The sequence below is a fragment of the Oreochromis aureus genome, linkage group 22 (assembly GCF_013358895.1).
Source record: "Oreochromis aureus strain Israel breed Guangdong linkage group 22, ZZ_aureus, whole genome shotgun sequence".
NCBI classification, from domain to species: domain Eukaryota; kingdom Metazoa; phylum Chordata; class Actinopteri; order Cichliformes; family Cichlidae; genus Oreochromis; species Oreochromis aureus.
In genome coordinates this window covers 40,531,192-40,540,319 of record NC_052962.1, presented here as the reverse complement: position 1 = coordinate 40,540,319, position 9,128 = coordinate 40,531,192, and positions in this window count along the sequence as shown.

The following is a 9,128-nucleotide window of genomic DNA, read 5'->3' as shown; positions in this document are numbered from 1 at the left end:
CCAACAACCACAACAGCTGCCCCAACAACAACTACAGCTGCCCCAACAACAACTACAGCTGCCCCAACAACAACAACCACAACAGCTGCCCCAACAACAACTACAGCTGCCCCAACAACCACAACAGCGGCACCAACAACAACCACAACAACTGCCCCCACAACAACAACTACAGCTGCCCCAACAACAACCACAACAACTGCCCCACAACAACAACTACAGCTACCCAAACAACAACCACAACAACTGCCCCATCAACGACCACAACAACTGCCCCAACAACAACAACCACAACAGCTGCCCCAACAACAACTACAGCTGCCCCAACAACAACTACAACAACTGCCCCACAACAACAACCCCAACAGCTGCCCCAACAACAACTACAGCTGCCCCAACAACAACCACAACAGCTGCCCCAACAACAACTACAGCTGCCCCAACAACAACCGCAACAACCACAACAGCTGCCCCAACAACAACTACAACAACTGCCCCCACAACAACAACTACAGCTGCCCCAACAACAACAACCACAACAGCTGCCCCAACAACAACTACAGCTGCCCCAACAACAACAACCACAACAGCTGCCCCAACAACAACTACAGCTGCCCCAACAACAACCGCAACAACCACAACAGCTGCCCCAACAACAACTACAGCTGCCCCAACAACAACCGCAACAACCACAACAGCTGCCCCAACAACAACTACAGCTGCCCCAACAACCACAACAGCTGCCCCAGCAACAACTACAGCTGCCCCAACAACAACTACAGCTGCCCCAACAACAACAACCACAACAGCTGCCCCAACAACAACAACCACAACAGCTGCCCCAACAACAACTACAGCTGCCCCAACAACAACCGCAACAACCACAACAGCTGCCCCAACAACAACTACAGCTGCCCCAACAACAACCGCAACAACCACAACAGCTGCCCCAACAACAACTACAGCTGCCCCAACAACCACAACAGCTGCCCCAGCAACAACTACAGCTGCCCCAACAACAACTACAGCTGCCCCAACAACAACAACCACAACAGCTGCCCCAACAACAACTACAGCTGCCCCAACAACCACAACAGCGGCACCAACAACAACCACAACAACTGCCCCACAACAACAACTACAGCTGCCCCAACAACAACCACAACAACTGCCCCACAACAACAACTACAGCTACCAAAACAACAACCACAACAACTGCCCCAACAACGACCACAACAACTGCCCCAACAACAACAACCACAACAGCTGCCCCAACAACAACTACAGCTGCCCCAACAACAACTACAACAACTGCCCCCACAACAACAACCCCAACAGCTGCCCCAACAACAACTACAGCTGCCCCAACAACAACCACAACAGCTGCCCCAACAACAACTACAGCTGCCCCAACAACAACCGCAACAACCACAACAGCTGCCCCAACAACAACTACAACAACTGCCCCCACAACAACAACTACAGCTGCCCCAACAACAACAACCACAACAGCTGCCCCAACAACAACTACAGCTGCCCCAACAACAACAACCACAACAGCTGCCCCAACAACAACTACAGCTGCCCCAACAACAACCGCAACAACCACAACAGCTGCCCCAACAACAACTACAGCTGCCCCAACAACAACCGCAACAACTACAACAGCTGCCCCAACAACAACTACAGCTGCCCCAACAACAACCACAACAACTGCCCCAACAACAACAACCACAACAGCTGCCCCAACAACAACAACCACAACAGCTGCCCCATCAACAACAACCACAACTGCTGCACCAACAACTACAACTGCAACCCCAACAACAACCACAACAACTGCAGCCCCAACAACAACAACCACAACAGCTGCCCCAACAACAACTACAACAACTGCCCCCACAACAACAACTACAGCTGTCCCAACAACAACCGCAACAACCACAACAGCTGCCCCAACAACAACTACAGCTGCCCCAACAACAACCGCAACAACCACAACAGCTGCCCCAACAACAACTACAGCTGCCCCAACAACAACCGCAACAACCACAACAGCTGCCCCAACAACAACTACCACAACAGCTGCCCCAACAACAACAACCACAACAGCTGCCCCAACAACAACAACCACAACTGCTGCACCAACAACTACAACTGCAACCCCAACAACAACCACAACAACTGCAACCCCAACAACAACCACAACAACTGCAGCCCCAACAACAACAACCACAACAGCTGCCCCAACAACAACTACAACAACTGCCCCCACAACAACAACTACAGCTGCCCCAACAACAACAACCACAACAGCTGCCCCAACATCGACCACAACAACTGCCCCAACAACAACAACTACAGCTGCCCCAACAACAACAACCACAACAGCTGCCCCAACAACAACTACAGCTGCCCCAACAACAACTACAACAACTGCCCCACAACAACAACTACAGCTGCCCCAACAACAACAACCACAACAGCTGCCCCAACAACAACTACAGCTGCCCCAACAACAACCGCAACAACCACAACAGCTGCCCCAACAACAACTACAGCTGCCCCAACCACAACAGCTGCCCCAACAACAACTACAGCTGCCCCAACAACCACAACAGCTGCCCCAACAACAACTACAGCTGCCCCAACAACAACCACAACAGCTGCCCCAACAACAACCGCAACAACCACAACAGCTGCCCCAACAACAACCACAGCTGCCCCAACAACCACAACAGCGGCACCAACAACAACTACAACAACTGCCCCCACAACAACTACAACAACTGCCCCCACAACAACAACTACAGCTTTCCCAACAACAACAACCACAACAGCTGCCCCAACAACAACTACAGCTGCCCCAACAACAACTACAACAACTGCCCCCACAACAACAACTACAGCTGCCCCAACAACAACCACAACTACAGCTGCCCCAACAACCACAACAGCGGCACCAACAACAACCACAACAACTGCCCCAACAACAACTACAACAACTGCCCCAACAACAACTACAACAACTGCCCCAACAACAACCACAACAACTGCCCCAACAACGACCACAACAACTGCCCCAACAACAACAACCACAACAGCTGCCCCAACAACAACTACAGCTGCCCCAACAACAACCACAACAGCTGCCCCAACAACAACCGCAACAACCACAAACAGCTGCCCCAACAACAACTACAGCTGCCCCAACAACCACAACAGCGGCACCAACAACAACTACAACAACTGCCCCCACAACAACAACTACAGCTGCCCCAACAACAACCACAACAGCGCCCCCAACAACAACTACAACAGCTGCCCCAACAACAACTACAACAACTGCCCCCACAACAACAACTACAGCTTTCCCAACAACAACAACCACAACAGCTGCCCCAACAACAACTACAGCTGCCCCAACAACAACTACAACAACTGCCCCCACAACAACTACAGCTGCCCCAACAACAACCACAACTACAGCTGCCCCAACAACAACAACCACAACAACTGCCCCAACAACAACAACCACAACAGCTGCCCCAACAACAACTACAGCTGCCCCAACAACAACCGCAACAACCACAACAGCTGCCCCAACAACAACTACAACTGCCCCCACAACAACAACTACAGCTGCCCCAACAACAACCACAACAGCTGCCCCAACAACAACTACAGCTGCCCCAACAACAACCGCAACAACCACAACAGCTGCCCCAACAACAACTACAACAACTGCCCCCACAACAACAACTACAGCTGCCCCAACAACAACCACAACTACAGCTGCCCCAACAACAACAACCACAACAACTGCCCCAACAACAACAACCACAACTACTGCACCAACAACTACAACTGCAACCCCAACAACAACCACAACAACTGCAGCCCCAACAACAACTACAGCTGCCCCAACAACAACCGCAACAACCACAACAGCTGCCCCAACAACAACTACAGCTGCCCCAACAACAACCACAACAACTGCCCCAACAACGACCACAACAACTGCCCCAACAACAATAACTACAGCTGCCCCAACAACAACAACCACAACAGCTGCCCCAACAACAACTACAGCTGCCCCAACAACAACTACAACAACTGCCCCCACAACAACAACTACAGCTGCCCCAACAACAACCACAACTACAGCTGCCCCAACAACAACAACAACCACAACAGCTACCCCAACAACAACTACAGCTGCCCCAACAACAACCGCAACAACCACAACAGCTGCCCCAACAACAACTACAACAACTGCCCCCACAACAACAACTACAGCTGCCCCAACAACAACCACAACTACAGCTGCCCCAACAACAACAACCACAACAACTGCCCCAACAACAACAACCACAACTGCTCCAACAACAACTACAACTGCAACCCCAACAACAAGCACAACAACTGCAGCCCCAACAACAACTACAGCTGCCCCAACAACAACCGCAACAACCACAACAGCTGCCCCAACAACAACTACAGCTGCCCCAACAACAACCACAACAGCTGCCCCAACAACGACCACAACAACTGCCCCAACAACAACAACCACAACAGCTGCCCCAACAACAACAACCACAACAGCTGCCCCAACAACAACTATAGCTGCCCCAACAACAACCGCAACAACCACAACAGCGGCCCCAACAACAACTACAGCTGCCCCAACAACAACTACAACAACTGCCCCCACAACAACAACCACAACAGCTGCCCCATCAACAACTACAGCTGCCCCAACAACAACCGCAAACAACCACAACAGCTGCCCCAACAACAACTACAGCTGCCCCAACAACAACCACAACAGCTGCCCCAACAACGACCACAACAACTGCCCCAACAACAACAACCACAACAGCTGCCCCAACAACAACAACCACAACAGCTGCCCCAACAACAACTATAGCTGCCCCAACAACAACCGCAACAACCACAACAGCGGTCCCAACAACAACTACAGCTGCCCCAACAACAACTACAACAACTGCCCCCAACAACAACAACCACAACAGCTGCCCCAACAACAACTACAGCTGCCCCAACAACAACCGCCAACAACCACAACAGCTGCCCCAACAACAACTACAACAACTGCCCCCACAACAACAACCACAACAGCTGCCCCAACAACAACTACAGCTGCCCCAACAACAACCACAACAGCTGCCCCAACAACAACTACAGCTGCCCCAACAACAACCGCAACAACCACAACAGCTGCCCCAACAACAACCACAACTACAGCTGCCCCAACAACAACAACCACAACAACTGCCCCAACAACAACAACCACAACTGCTGCACCAACAACTACAACTGCAACCCCAACAACAACCACAACAACTGCAGCCCCAACAACAACTACAGCTGCCCCAACAACAACCACAACAGCTGCCCCAACAACAACTACAGCTGCCCCAACAACAACCGCAACAACCACAACAGCTGCCCCAACAACAACTACAACAACTGCCCCACAACAACAACTACAGCTGCCCCAACAACAACCACAACTACAGCTGCCCCAACAACAACAACCACAACAACTGCCCCAACAACAACAACCACAACTGCTGCACCAACAACTACAACTGCAACCCCAACAACAACCACAACAACTGCAGCCCCAACAACAACTACAGCTGCCCCAACAACAACCGCAACAACCACAACAGCTGCCCCAACAACAACTACAGCTGCCCCAACAACAACCACAACAACTGCCCCAACAACGACCACAACAACTGCCCCAACAACAACAACCACAACAGCTGCCCCAACAACAACAACCACAACAGCTGCCCCAACAACAACTACAGCTGCCCCAACAACAACCGCAACAACCACAACAGCGGCCCCAACAACAACTACAGCTGCCCCAACAACAACTACAACAACTTCCCCCACAACAACAACCACAACAGCTGCCCCAACAACAACTACAGCTGCCCCAACAACAACCGCAACAACCACAACAGCGGCACCAACAACAACTACAACTGCTCCCACAACAACAACTACAGCTGCCCCAACAACAACCACAACAGCGCCCCCAACAACAACTACAACAGCTGCCCCAACAACAACTACAGCTGCCCCAACAACCACAACAGCGGCACCAACAACAACTACAACAACTGCCCCCACAACCACAACAACTGCCCCAACAACAACCACAACAGCGCCCCCAACAACAACTACAACAGCTGCCCCAACAACAACTACAACAACTGCCCCCACAACAACTACAGCTTCCCCAACAACAACAACCACAACAGCTGCCCCAACAACAACTACAGCTGCCCCAACAACAACTACAACAACTGCCCCCACAACAACTACAGCTGCCCCAACAACAACCACAACTACAGCTGCCCCAACAACAACAACCACAACTGCTGCACCAACAACTACAACTGCAACCCCAACAACAACCACTACAACTGCAGCCCCAACAACAACCACAACAGCTACCCCAACAACAACAACCACAACAGCTGCCCCAACAAAAACTACAGCTGCCCAAACAACAACCGCAACAACCACAACAGCTGCCCCAACAACAACCGCAACAACCACAACAGCTGCCCCAACAACTACAGCTGCCCCAACAACCACAACAGCGGCACCAACAACAACTACAACAACTGCCCCCACAACAACTACAGCTGCCCCAACAACAACCACAACAGCGCCCCCAACAACAACTACAACAGCTGCCCCAACAACAACTACAGCTGCCCCAACAACAACAACCACAACAGCTGCCCCAACAACAACTACAGCTGCCCCAACAACCACAACAGCGGCACCAACAACAACTACAACAACTGCCCCCACAACAACAACTACAGCTGCCCAAACAACAACCACAACAACTGCCCCAACAACGACCACAACAACTGCCCCAACAACAACAAAGACAACAGCTGCCCCAACAACAACTACAGCTGCCCCAACAACAACCACAACAACTGCCCCAACAACGACCACAACAACTGCCCCAACAACAACAACCACAACAGCTGCCCCAACAACAACCACAACAACCACAACTGCTGCCCCAACAACAACCACAACTACAGCTGCCCCAACAACAACAACCACAACTGCTGCACCAACAACTACAACTGCAACCCCAACAACAACCACTACAACTGCAGCCCCAACAACAACAACCACAACAGCTACCCCAACAACAACAACCACAACAGCTGCCCCAACAAAAACTACAGCTGCCCAAACAACAACCGCAACAACCACAACAGCTGCCCCAACAACAACCGCAACAACCACAACAGCTGCCCCAACAACAACTACAGCTGCCCCAACAACCACAACAGCGGCACCAACAACAACTACAGCTGCCCCAACAACAACCACAACAGCGCCCCAACAACAACTACAACAGCTGCCCCAACAACAACTACAGCTGCCCCAACAACAACAACCACAACAGCTGCCCCAACAACAACTACAGCTGCCCCAACAACCACAACAGCGGCACCAACAACAACTACAACAACTGCCCCACAACAACAACTACAGCTGCCCAAACAACAACCACAACAACTGCCCCAACAACGACCACAACAACTGCCCCAACAACAACAACCACAACAGCTGCCCCAACAACAACTACAGCTGCCCCAACAACAACCACAACAACTGCCCCAACAACGACCACAACAACTGCCCCAACAACAACAACCACAACAGCTGCCCCAACAACAACCACAACAACCACAACTGCTGCCCCAACAACAACCACAACAACTGCCCCAACAACAACAACCACAACTGCTGCACCAACAACTACAACTGCAACCCCAACAACAACCACAAAACTGCAGCCCCAACAACAACTACAGCTGCCCCAACAACAACCACAACAGCTGCCCCAACAACAACAACCACAACAGCTGTCCCAACAACACCTACAGCTGCCCCAACAACTGCAACAACCACAACAGCTGCCCCAACAACAACTACAACAGCTGCCCCAACAACAACTACAACAACTGCCCCCACAACAACTACAGCTTCCCCAACAACAACAACCACAACAGCTGCCCCAACAACAACTACAGCTGCCCCAACAACAACTACAAAAACTGCCCCCACAACAACTACAGCTGCCCCAACAACAACCACAACTACAGCTGCCCCAACAACAACAACCACAACTGCTGCACCAACAACTACAACTGCAACCCCAACAACAACCACTACAACTGCAGCCCCAACAACAACCACAACAGCTACCCCAACAACAACAACCACAACAGCTGCCCCAACAAAACTACAGCTGCCCAAACAACAACCGCGAACAACCACAACAGCTGCCCCAACAACAACCGCAACAACCACAACAGCTGCCCCAACAACCACAACAGCGGCACCAACAACAACTACAACAACTGCCCCCACAACAACTACAGCTGCCCCAACAACAACCACAACAGCGCCCCAACAACAACTACAACAGCTGCCCCAACAACAACTACAGCTGCCCCAACAACAACAACAACCACAACAGCTGCCCCAACAACAACTACAGCTGCCCCAACAACCACAACAGCGGCACCAACAACAACTACAACAACTGCCCCCACAACAACAACTACAGCTGCCCAAACAACAACCACAACAACTGCCCCAACAACGACCACAACAACTGCCCCAACAACAACAACCACAACAGCTGCCCCAACAACAACTACAGCTGCCCCAACAACAACCACAACAACTGCCCCAACAACGACCACAACAACTGCCCCAACAACAACAACCACAACAGCTGCCCCAACAACAACCACAACAACCACAACTGCTGCCCCAACAACAACCACAACAACTGCCCCAACAACAACAACCACAACTGCTGCACCAACAACTACAACTGCAACCCCAACAACAACCACAAAAACTGCAGCCCCAACAACAACTACAGCTGCCCCAACAACAACCACAACAGCTGCCCCAACAACAACAACAACACAACAGCTGTCCCAACAACACCTACAGCTGCCCCAACAACAACTGCAACAACCACAACAGCTGCCCCAACAACAACTACAACAGCTGCCCCAACAACAACTACA